The sequence below is a fragment of the Hetaerina americana genome, unplaced genomic scaffold, assembly GCF_022747635.1.
Source record: "Hetaerina americana unplaced genomic scaffold, ioHetAmer1.1.p SCAF_10, whole genome shotgun sequence".
Taxonomy (NCBI): Eukaryota; Metazoa; Arthropoda; class Insecta; order Odonata; family Calopterygidae; genus Hetaerina; species Hetaerina americana.
The window spans coordinates 20,686,041-20,699,414 of record NW_027286070.1 but is presented as its reverse complement, the minus strand read 5'-3'; positions in this window follow the sequence as shown (position 1 = coordinate 20,699,414).

Sequence of the window (13,374 nt, the reverse complement as noted above, 5' to 3'; positions counted from 1 at the left end):
ACTTACGTGCAGGAATGATCAATAACAGGATACATTCAAGTCATGCGGGAACAATACAACAAACATATAGAGATGGGTATATTTTAAAATCACCACCTGAAGGTAAGAGCCGTCGAGACATGAGGTGTCCATCGGAGTGGACGCGGAGCGGTGCGCACGTTTTCACCTAATTTCCGTGGGCTGAGGCGGCGAAAGTCTTGGGAAAAGTAAATGTTTCATGCGGGGTGAGATAATGAGGAAGACCAAATTGATGCATCGCAGTTGTCGTTGACAAGGTGAAATTGTATCTTTTGAGTGCTATTAACTCATTTAACAGATATGAATAATGCCAGAATGATATTTTTAATGCCAAGTATTTTGCATCAGGAAAGGCCTCGTTTCAAATCCAACTTCAGATATTTTCAAACAGTTCGTTGCAGGTGTTAACCTTTTCTCTCCTTATGGGAAACATCAGTGTAAAATTAAGGGAAGTCAATGACAGTTTATGCTCCTTAATTTCCCCTGAAAGTGATATACTTATGGTGAAGAGTTTCACGTGAGCTGCATCGTCATCCGGTAGAAGATATTGTATTGAATTTCGTTCTAATATTATAAATATATTTAGGAGACGTTTAATTAGGCTTATCAATTCTGCTGCTGTACGTAAAAGTACTTTAGTACGTTTGTTCATTTTTTGGAATAATTTTCTATTGTGTATTTTTTATGTAATTTTTCCATGGCTATCTAGTGAGTGACAGTTATGTGAACATATTTTACAGCACCAGAAAGATGTAGAATAGGCCATCAAGCGAAATATTTGCATGTACGTAGTATTGATTTCGGTTATTATTCAAGGAATGGGAGTGACGTGTAATTTATATTATCTTCTTCAAAAAGTACCTTTATCTCATATTTGCTAGCATTAACATCAGATGACATTGAAAGAAGAACTACCGTAGATTTGACATATGAACTTAGTGTAGTATATTGATCTCCGCTTTTCATATTACATTAATAAAAGTATTCCTTGTTCATATAACCCGAAAAACTCTTGTATGAAGCTTGAGAAGAATATTTGTGGAGACAGGCAAAGGAGCAGGACTTTCTAATTAAGTTCTTAATAAGGGTTTTAAGAGAGGTACTATTTGTTCGCAAATTTTCTTTTACGAGTACATTCAAAACATTGATTAGGATTTCACAAAATAGAATATACTTAGAAGGTCTGTCCCAAAAGTATTGACTTTTTCCCGGATAGACGGACGGACGGCGGTTTCTCTGGCTGGGTTCGAGGGAGGGGAGTCTCAGGAAAGGCTGGAGGCCGGCAGTAGTTGGCTCCCAACCTTTTCGGAGTGTGTACTTTTCTTTTTCGAAACCTCTATAGCGTGACATCGTTACGCTCCGTCATGAGCTGGTCATTTGAACTTCGACATGCCATCAAATTTGGCGAGAAACTGGGAAATCCCGGGAAAGACACTCATGACATGTTCAAGGCAACTTATGGTGATAACGCCAAGGGTTGATCGGGTGTTTTCAAGTGGTGCACGTTGATTTGGGCAAGTAGAGAATATATTGAAGACGCCGAACGTTAAGGACGCCCTCAGACATCAAAAAGTGTCGAAAATCTTGCAAGAGTGAATATTTTGCTGGACAAGGATCGGCAAAAGTGTAGGTTTTGTTGGGCAGGGATCGCAGATTAAGTGTTCGAATGGTTTTTGATGAACTTGGCTTTCCTAAAAGTGATGTACATCAACCTGTGACCGAAAAAATAGGCATGAGAAACGTGCGTGCAAATTTGATGCCGCGAGCACTCTCGGACGAACAAAAGGAAACTCGGTGGTGGATCTTCCAAGAGATTCTGCCTTGCCTCAGTTACCCTACAACCCTGACTTTGACCCAGCAGACTTCTTCCTCTTCTCTGCCTCAAATCTATGCTGAAAAGACGTCAGCACGGTTCGGTGGAATCGTTACAGCAGACCGTGACGAAGGAGCTTAGCAGCATTCCGGGCGCCGCCTTCCAGAAGGCATATGAGGCGTGGAAAACCCGCTGGCAGTGGTGTGTGGACGCACAATGGTTCTACTTTGAAGACCCATGAGTCAATGTATCAATTCTGGCAGTAAATATTTTTTAATCGACTCAGTTCTACCACGTTTGGCACAGTACTTGAACATGTAGGTACAAGTTCGAAATTTTCGTAAAAAATGAAGGGAAAGCCTGTCTTACTCGGCTAATATTTGGTTGTTTTTACGATCATCGCCTGGAGCTTTCACCGGACGAAACTGTTATCACAGCTGAACCTCTAAAATATATAAGTTATGCAAAGAAGCTAAAAATGAGAATTAAGGCGAATAATCGGTTCACTCTTGAATCGCCCTTCCCTCCCGCTCCCCCCCCCCCACCACCTCCCATTTCCACCGTAGAAAGTGCTCTTCCGAGTGAGTCTCCCCCAATCATTTTAAAAGCATGTAATTTCATCCCAAAGGTTTTGGAAGTTTTATTCAATACCCTGAGCGCATATCCTTAACACGGCCTTAAGGGATGTAATTGGAGCACACTTTCGATCAACCTAAGGGTAAGAAATGAGTCTTAAGAGATGGAGAAGAAATGAACGAGGGAAATCAACATTGTAAAGTTGGAATGCATGAGTAGAAAGTAATATCGAAATTTGGTGAGTCATGCCTCCGGACAAGAATTAACGTGGGCACTTTCGATTCTTTTCCTTAATATCCACCATCACAGTAATCAACCTTGAAGATTGGTTCTGATTGACCCGGGCAATTCAAGTCAAGCAGTAGATGTGTAGAATGTAAGCGACTGGATGGCGTGTTATACACATTCCCAAGGAATCCAGCAGTTTTCCACGATGTTCTGGTATCTATAAAATTTAAGTGCTTTAGTTTTTGATGAAGTTGGTTAAAGAATTACTCACAGCCGCTCAAAATAGATACCCACATGGCAACCCCACCACCTTCCTATTGGGGCATAAGATGATAGGGGATTCATTTTTAAGCCCATCAAACGCCACGCATGATGTTCCATCTCTGTATGGTAGAACCCGGACTACTATGTAATTTATCAATGATAATATATGCAGTCTCAATAATCGGATGATAAAACTTTAAACAAAGCTAATGATATACATTCCATATATTATGTCGTTATATTTGCTAATGTGGTGCATAAAATTTCCACTTTACTATGAGACTTAGCTTATGAAAGTCCGCTTTTATTTTGACTCTTATAGTAGAAAAGCATTCACGCTATTAAAATAGATCTGTAATATTGTAAAATAAACCATAAACCATAAGCCAACGCAATGCTTCTCCTTATGTTCCCACAACTATGACCATTTTGACCCAAATACTTCCGAGATACGTAAAATGTTCCACCAGCACTATTTTTTGCCCTCCATAAATAGTATTCGCTAGCAGCGGCAGGACCTTCAGATATTTCAGAGCCCATGGAATCGTCAGTCTGTGAGCGAAGTCATTTACGAATACGATCTGCCAGGACTTACACATTGCGATATGCATGGGATGGAGATCAATGTAAACAAAACAGAGGTTATTTCGTTTTCGGGAAGAAGGGATGCCATGTAAAACGTTGAAATTATAAGGCAGGTATAACCTTTAATCAGGTAGAGCATTTAAACAAAACTTGAAAGTATTTTGAAAAGAGATGGTCAAGGTAATAGGGATATTGGAAGAAGAATTGGGTTAGGCAATGAAACTTTCACAAGGATGAAGAAGTGGACGATAGGGGCGCTGAGTAAGAATGCTGAGACAATATTTGTAAAATTTTTCACATAGAATATCCTTCTGTATGGCGTGAAAAAGTGGTAACTGAAGTAGTACAATGATGGCATAGATTAAAAGCTTTTGAGATGTGGGTGTGCATTAGGACGAAAAAAGTCAAATGAGCGGATAAAAAAGAAAGAAGTACTGGAGATGCTTGAGAGAGGAGAAATTCAAAGGAGGCAAAGCATTTTGATTGGTCATGGAATTTTTGAATGTTTTAACTGAGGAGAGACTTAAGGCAGTAGAGGCAAAGGAACGAAAGTAATAGTTATACTGGACGAGTTGAATGGAAGCATAAAGTGTGCAGGTAGTGAGTGACTTGTTAGGAAAGGCTCAGAACAAGGCAATAATAAATCTGTTATGCGATGGAATATTGAAGATGATGTTAGAGGGGAGAACATTAGGCGTGCAAGAAAGAGAGATGAAAAGGATATTGGACAGAAGAAATTGAGATACAGGAATGGGAATGTATGCGGAGTAGAAGAATAGTTGAATGTACTTCGGGGGTGTAGCAGTAGATTTAGGGGAGGCGACCGACAGCCGAGGTCATTTGCGATGTACTCTGGATGTCAAGGTGCGTCTTAACAGGCGAAGATAAGAAATGTCAATTTGTGGCCAACCACACCTTAAACGGTAGACTACATTATAATAATGAAAACAGGTCACGACCCCAAAGTGGAAAGTGTTTATTATTTATTTTCTCGCACCGAAAAATCATCAAATGACCACGGCAAAAGAATTAATACTCCCGGAGAAAGGCTAGGTGTCGTAAATTTTCATCACCGATATTTCAAATTACTCTTTTTTTTAGTATGACTGAGGCCGTATCTTATATTTTATAAATTTCTACTACTTAAACATTTAATGTAATAAACTTGAAATTTTATTTCTGATTACATTTTGAAAAGAATATAATCAGGAATCTCAGCTTCCTCATGCCATAAAAAATTAAGTATTCTTTCCTTGGAAATAAAAATTCTATTTCAAAGTTAAATTAATAAATTTTTCCACATTTTAAATATATTTGAAAAGTTCAGCTGTCTATTAAGTATCTGAATCCAATTCTATTACGATATGTGTAAAAATTTAATATTTTCAACTCTCTGATCAAACATTTGCGGTCACATTGGCATAAGAGTTCCATTCACTTCAATGTAATACATTTCCGAAATAGCGTATAAAGTCTCCTGTCACTACTTGGCGATGCATCGATTATTCCATAAAGGATGTTCATTTGATTTTAAAACTGCTCCACTCTCTGAACGAAAAGTTATCCGACCATTTACACATCAAATTGAAATCAATCACTGCACTAGAGCACCCAGTGAGGAGATATTTGCTGCTAAAGTATATTCCTCCAAACCCGACCCAATATTATATCGTTGAAATTCCATTCCCGTCCCATAACGATATGACGACAAATGACCCTTACATCTCATTTGATTCCGGCGAACCGGAGAGGGGGAAACGAGAGAAGAAAAAAAATACACCCTTGCAAAACACCCTGTCTCCGCGGTCCCATGTTTTCCCTCCGGCCGCACAATATTTCATTCTCACACGCAGCCGCCGCGTCCGGTTGATATATTTCCTCGGCCAAGTTCTCCGCAGCGAAACCGCCACGAAATTCTATTGTCCCGCTGGTCCACGAAGGGGTGGTTCGACAAAACAACACACGATGCACCCCCCCCCCGTACTCCAACCCGGCCACACTCCCACATCCAACCCTCCCTCGACCTCCTCTCTCTCCCTCGATCATCCGACCGAGCGGTTCGTAACTCAACTCTTATAAATGGTGGACGCACGCGTCGCCCCAACCAATCCTCTCCAAACCCCAATAACTTTACCCACCGCTCTCTTCCACTTTTCCACTCCTCCCTCCCTCCAACCATCGCCATTCCATTTCCCATAACACCCGTTCTTTTCTTCCCAAATTCTCTCGTCTACCCGTTTTGAAGCACTCGGCGGCTTCCCTCTTCTCACGGAGTGGTCGATCCGAGTAAGTCCGAGATGGCGAGTCAATGCGAAATAGAAATAAGTAGGTAGTACGACTAGGGAAAGTACGGCGAATGTCTCTGGAAGAGTACAATAGGGTCTGAATTAGAGCAAGGGAATTTGTTTTTTTTTCTCTTCTGCCAGCCAACGCAGCAAAACAGTAGTTCACGTGCCCAATTTCCCATAGTCTTAACTCGTTTATTTCCCCCATCATCAGAAAATAAGGAAGATTTCTCGAGCCGAGTTTCCTTTTTCCTATATGATCTCTCCCTCCACAGATATTAGGTGGATACAAACAACCTCCCCCCCCCCCCGGCCTCCGTGCCGTCAACACCACCTCCCTTTAAGCTTTCTTTCGGATGATCATATATACAAGTCAAAAGCAAAATGAAAGATCGTGGTCTATCAGACTTCTCGAAAAACTATTAAACGATTCTATTCTCCGAAATGAACCCTTCCAAAGGATGTGAGTTGTAAGGAACATCGATGTCTATTTTTCAGAAATTTAATTATCGCACGCTATAGAATGCTCATGTACCATACTTGCACAGGCAAAAGTCTTACACTACACCGAGCATTATTAGGTACATCGGCCATTAGATTGAAAATATCCTCAGATTTTACCAATTTCTTCTCATGCACATATTGCCAACTATTTTATCAAACTTCTTCATTTTGTAATACTCTTAACGCGTTTGTTTAAAATACGTAGCATTCCAACGGAAAATATATCTAGCGCATTTAATCAGTGTGAACTCAACCCATCACCTACCAAACCGACCACGTGGTCGCAGTGGTTCATCATTGTTTTTTTTTATGTTTCTTTAATCTATGTTATTGTAATTCTTAAAAATATAATAGACGAACATTCCTACTTTAAAGAAATCCAAGTTGTTCAAATGCACCGCTGCAACCCGTATCCTGAAATTGATAATGCCGCATGCGTTAGTGATTAGAAATAGGTTTCTAGTCACTAACGCGATAACTAAAATCTTCATCTTTCCTCACCGATATTTTGGTTGCAGACAAATATTTCCAGCAAATATTCGTACATACCCGCGCCGTTTATATTCTTTGGAGTCAGATTAAACCACTTGGAGTAGGTTGGACGGACGCTAAGCTTTGCCACGAAATTGGTCTTAGTGCTCTTAAAGCTGTGGGAACGGCGGGAAGTCAGTTATTGTAAACCTCTGCGCGCCGACCGTGTCACGAAAAAAATGGAATCGATGATCGAGCAACGTTACGCGATTACTAAGTTTTGTGCTAAACTGCTTATGTCTCTTGAGAAGACTAACAAAATGCTTCGTGAAGATTAAGAACTCTGCTCTGTCCTACTCTCAAGTTGCGAGTTTGTCAAAGGCCTTTAAGGAGGACCGGGAAGAGGTTCACGACGAACGACGCTCTGGGCGGCCGTTAACCAGCAAAGCCGACAACCATGTGGCTCGTATTCGGCAATTGTTAGACTCCGACCGTCGATTGAGGATCAAGATGGTTGCCAATGAACTGAAATTGTCTACTGTTGTTGCTCGCATCGATACTGAAGATTTAGCGATGAGGAAAGTGTGTTTGCCACAATGTGCTACGAGTCCGCGAGTTCCGGCCCAACATCAGGTGCCAATGCTGCCCCACCCTCCCGATAGTCCTGATGTCACCCCAGCAGACTTCTTTTTGCTCCCTCGGATTAAGGCAGCCCTGAAAGGACCCCGTGTTTCGTCCATAGAAGAGATCCAATCAGCCGTGACGAAGACTTTGTGAGAGGTCCCCAAAGACGCCTTCCAGAGCGCGTATCGGTCACGGCATAGCCGCTGGCAAAAATTTGTAGATACCCAAGGACAGTACTCTGAAGAATTTAAAATACCTGTGCAAATCCGTTTCATAAATAACTTTAAAATATAATTGCATTACTTTTGGAACGCACCGGAAAAGGGAGAATATTTGGCAAACGAGGAAGGGGTAGGAATAGGATAGGAGTGTTGGTTGGAATGACGGGAGGATATACTGGTAGAATATTATGGTAACTGAAGATCAGTTTAACTTAGGGTTGAGTTACCGATTGTATCTCGTCAGGTAAAGCTAAAAGCAAGTGTAGCGATATCAAGTCGGTGACAATTCAAAACCTAACTAAAACGGAAGTCCACCCAATAATATTAATATGCGACTTTACTTTTCGGAGTACACTTTCCTGCATTCATGTTTTTCGTATTCCATCAGGGCATTAAACATATGTTGTAAGAATATCTAAGAACTATTTCTCTTGAACTTCTCGGAAATAAAATTGACTGCCAAGGAATAAAGGAAAACTAGAAGGCCAGAGCTAATTTCCGCTTCCTAACTCTGGGGAGCCCTTAATGATTTCTTCTTCGTCGAAAACTACGTAGGAATATTTGAGGAACTACAGACGCTTAGAAGCTGAGAGACGATATACATGTAAGAATACTTGAGTATCCGTGGGGGGGAAGTGTGTGCCGAGCAAAGATCTAGGGCATGGGCAAAGAGAGCACTGATATGACAAAAAGAACCTGGCAGCGAAATAGAAAGAATAAAGTTTAAAAGATTTTCTAGTAATGATGTAAAAAGGTTTTCTTGATGCCAATATGGAACGCTGTGAAAACTAAGTTGGTCGGTTCAAAGAAACGAAAGAAATGCCAATTTTTATGACCTCGCTTATTGAGTGCTTTAAGGAATGATAAACAGAAGAATTTGAGCCTCGATCCCTCGGCTCAATTAGATTTTTCAGCGGGTAATTAGGAGTGGTATTAGTGCTTTCCTTGTAAAAGGGTACTCAGCAGATACTGAGGCAGCATGGAATTGACGTCTACCAAGGCGATCTGGAGTGAAGGGCAAAAAGGCAAATGATCTCGCTTCTCGTTGCGCGACGCGGTCCGTGCGAAAGGGCGACAGAACATCGTGGGAAGAAGAACAATATATTCTCTTCTTTCCTCCAAGAGAAGTCGAAAAGTGATGATTGTTGGCCTTTCTGAAAGTTTCTCAAGATGAACGCATGGAACCTGATGGTAGACGGAAAAAGAATACTTTTACTTCCCCCAGGGACTCAATCTACAATTCATTTTTCGCTCGAAGTTTGACCTTTCAAGTCTCTATTATTTTTAACATTTTTCCCAAGTTTTTAATAGCTCGGTGCAACAAAAGTCGATCCAGCAGTAATAAACTTGCCCAAGGATTTTTCTGCCTTTAGCCCGAGACTAGGACTAGGTTTTTACGTCAAAAGATATGTTTGTTCTGTTTATATTTAATGCGCCCTGAAACTTTACATCGTTCATAGACTTGACTGACTTTATTCCGGTAAGTTTTATAACGAGTTCAGTCGCTCGTGGGAGATTTTGACGATCTTATTTGCATTTTTGCTAGGAAACGAATGCAATTTGGTGTGTTTCGCATAAAGTTACTCGATATAAAGCACCGCCAGCGGCGATATGAAATGCTGAAAAAGTACCCTCCCCAACGCGAAAGGATTGAAAAATAAAATTCTCATAATTTCGCTCTCTTGTCACCACTTTTTTAAATTCAAGAATGGTAAGAGGCGAGTAGGCGAAGAGACCTGCAAATAACGGTTTACCAGGTTTTCGAAGCTAATTCAAAAGTGGGTGTTTTTTCTTGAAGTCTTCGTAAAAACAAATTCGACTTGGTTTCGGATAGACGAAGAGGCCATGAACCATGCCGGTAAACTCGACATATTCCACTGCTAAGGTGATTCATTTGAAAAAAATGTGATAACGATATTTTGTATCAAATATATCTTATTTGTCGAGGCCGGTGCTTAAGAATTTAGGTCAGACACATATAAAATCGAAATCATAAATGAGCTAAAATCATTTATTTTCAGTTGGTTTTACTCATTATCATTTAACCCCAAGTGGTATTGCTCTTTCGGTATAAATTTCTTATGCGAGAATTGGGTAATAACGAGACAACTATTTATTCATTAATTGCCATTACATAGGCTGGCTGACACCCAGGAGATAATCTTTTCAAAGAAAACTTTCATCTCTGTAATTATCTCGGTATCATAAATTTTCTTCTGAAGTGAAATATAGTAGATATAATTTTCCACTTATTTAATTAGTTTAAAAAATGCTACAGCACGTATGGCTCACCAAATTTAGTGAATGGCACCTAAATTTGTTTTAAACTCAAGCCGCAAACTTCTGAGGCACACAAGAGTGGCCATGAGCAAGCATTTATCACCGTTCATAACTCGGGGCGCTGTTGCATGTCGGGTGCTGTGCTCGTCGTGCCGTAAAAATCAACTGGAGGGCGCCTGTTGGTAGGTGGCGAACGAGACGGGGATCGCTGCCAAGGGACGTTAGTGCGGTCCAATTTCCACGATGCGTACCCAGAGTCTGGGCCGTTCGCTTGGGAGGCATGTCATCGTAGAGAACAATGAGGCTGGCGATGGTTCCTCGACTCGCCCTCCCGTTGCTGACCTGGAAATAGGGCATGCGTCGAAGGAGCGCACCCTGCAGCCTCAAACCCACCCCTCCTGCTCGACCCCTCTCTCGCGGGTACCTGCCTCCGGACTTCAACCTGCCGGCAGCACCGTCACGCATCGCACGCACTCATACATCGCTCCTTGAAAAAATGCTCATCAGATGACACCATAAATTCGAATTATTATTTGCGAAAATTACCTAACGGTCCGCATTGCATAAAGGGTCATTTTGTTACTCCCAGTTGTGTAGGCGTATTTTCAGCCTCAAAGTAGAAGTGATTTCTTATAGGTGGAAAAAGCAAAATGGACGGAAGAGAAAAAAAACGGAGTGCTGGGCATGGAGAGAATGTTTTCAGAAGAACTAAAAAGGATGCAAGAAAGTTGGAGGCACAGCGTTTCTATTGGCGATGGAATGTTGATTACTGTGATAGGAGAGAGGTGCACAGGCAGGAGAGGGAGAGAGGAAAAAAATAGTCATATTGAACGTATTGAAGGGAAGTATGAAGTGTTGCGGGTTGTGTCTCGTTACGAAAGGCTAAGAAATATGGTAGTAATAGGTCTGTGTCCGTCCAAAATCTTCCTTAAACGTGGTCTACCGTTGAAAATGTCATATACAACTAAGTTATAGTTGAAATATTCTCCACAAGAAATTTCATGGCAAAATGTTCTTAAATTAATATCCCCCTATCCTAATTATAAACTGGAGTTTCATCACACCCAATTTCAGTTTACAGTTCACATTATATTAAATTACAGTGCACACGTATTTTCCCCAATCATACTCATCTCTACGTCTCCCGACCCTAATTTCGTACCGATGATTGCGATGTATCTATGCTGAGTTATATCGAGTGACCAGCATAGAATTCAGAAATGTCACAAATCATTATTCATCCCGTACGGACCAGTATTTATTATGACATTTATATTATCCAAATATTATGGCATTTATATTATCGAAATAATCTTCACTCAGGATATTCCTCTTCCCTTCAGTTCCTAGCCGATCTCGAGAAGCGCAACGTTGAAATTAGGAGGGTAGGGTGATCGACCTTAAGCATTCGTTTTCCTTTTTTTCTAATCCCCCGCAATGTGGGAAGGAGACGTCTACTTGGAATTAAAACGGAATGCAGCTCCAAGGTTCGGCAAATCACGCGCTCCGTCGCGTCGTCGCCGTTTTTAAGCCGAAAACGGGTGCGTCTCGTTCCGAGCGATAGTCCCTAGCCCCACGGTGTATTCCCTCCTCAGCATCCTCGAGGAAGCGAAGCAGATTAAGACCCCCCCCTCACAATTGCTCGCTCGCCTTTCATTTTATTCCTCTCTGTCTCTCTCTTACCCTTTTTGCTCCATGTAGAATTCCAGGGTGGAGGGAGATGTATTGGTAAGTTTCGAGTAAGGAGACAACACGGCTGCAAATGCATATCACCCGAACGGGTGAGAGGCATGGTGAGGAAATGTGACTAAAACCGTAGGCTTCCTCTTTATCTACATCTACATAAATGCCCCGCGATTCACCAAAAGTTTTGTGGCAGGGGCTGTAAGCACCAGATGGGATGATTGATGGATAAGGGAAAGGAAAGGTCTTTAAAAGGGTTAGGGAAAGAGAAAAAAAGTTCACTAAAAATTCCCGAAAAAACGTGCATATCCATTTACATCATAGTGGAAAACTTGGTTCCAAACAATTGTTTATATTAACCAGCACTGAAGTTCTCGGGTATACGATAAAGGAGGGAATCAAAATGAACCTCAGCCAGGTATACGTTCGGCCACCACCATACCAAGAGGGGTCACGTAGAAGAGAAAAGCAAAAAGGGGCAAATTCTATTAATCCATGCTCATGTAACTTGTGGTCCCCACACCTAACGTCACAGGCAGAAAATGTGGCACCCTGCTGTTTGCAACGGACCACATGAGGAATCACCACCGCGGAGAGGGACAAAGGGATGGAAAGGGGAGCCTTAAAATACAACAAAAGAGGAAGAGTGTTGTAACGTTCACTAGGTTAATTTATCCCGCTATCACGCCCCTCCCTACTTTGGAGGATGGGAGATGATGGATAATGGTTCGGGGGACATTACGGTCCCACTCTCCCTCTTCCCGGATGGATAGCGCGTATCACGGAAACGCGGTTGGAATGATACTCGCGGAAAAGGTGTCCGCTCGAAGCGATTGGGCGGTGGAGGGTTAGCGGGAGGAGAGGAGTAATTCTTGGAGCATGTTCCGGATCCGGTCCTCCCCCGAGGACGACCCTCCTTACCATGGATCGGGGAGAGGAAAGCAGGAAAAAAGGACTTGAGTTGTTGATTCTCTGTAGGAGACTCGTCTAAAATGCATAATGCATGCGATGTTTATGCATCCTGGGTCCTATCGGGCATAGGTGAATGTTGTCTGCGACCACAGGCGGATGGGTTCTTTTGGAAGAATTAAAGTAAAAGCACTGAGATCCCAGCGTTTATCCTTCCATAGGGAAATCCAGAAATACGAGTATGGAAATCTAGAGCAGAAAAAAGTGAATGCATTTACGTCAGCTGATACTTTACAATGAAACTTCCGTCACACAACTCACTCATTAATAGCTGGCACCGCTTTACATCAACCCCTTTGATTTAAATTATATTAGTCGCATTCATATTTAATAGCAGATTATGTGAATGAGTGCAATAGTTTTTTTGGAGATGATTATATTACATTTAAGCCAAAATATCAATTATTGTTGTTTCCGTACCTCAAATAGGCAGTTGTTGTCGTGAAACTCTTTTTATTTAATTTTATATTTACGCATCAAAATTGGATCGTTTGTAAGCATGCTAAATATTTCGAGTCTTAGATTTCATTACTGGTTCATTTTTAGGGTTCACTGAGCATGACACGGTTTGAAAAAATGCATTCGGTGAACGGAATCTAGTAACAGAGGTAATTATTGCCTTTCAAATACCACGATATCTCCAATTTCATTTGTGATACTCTATTTCGATGAAAATTTTGAAATGAAAAATCTCTCTTCCATGAATGACCCCGATATGCTGGATACATTTCCAATTATTGAACTGCTAGAATCGCACGATCATTTCATGCAATAGGTTTTTTTCAATCTGGTGGCCAAAACCAATGAAGCTAATTTTAGTTGACGGACATAACCTGGAAGTGATTCAAGTAAA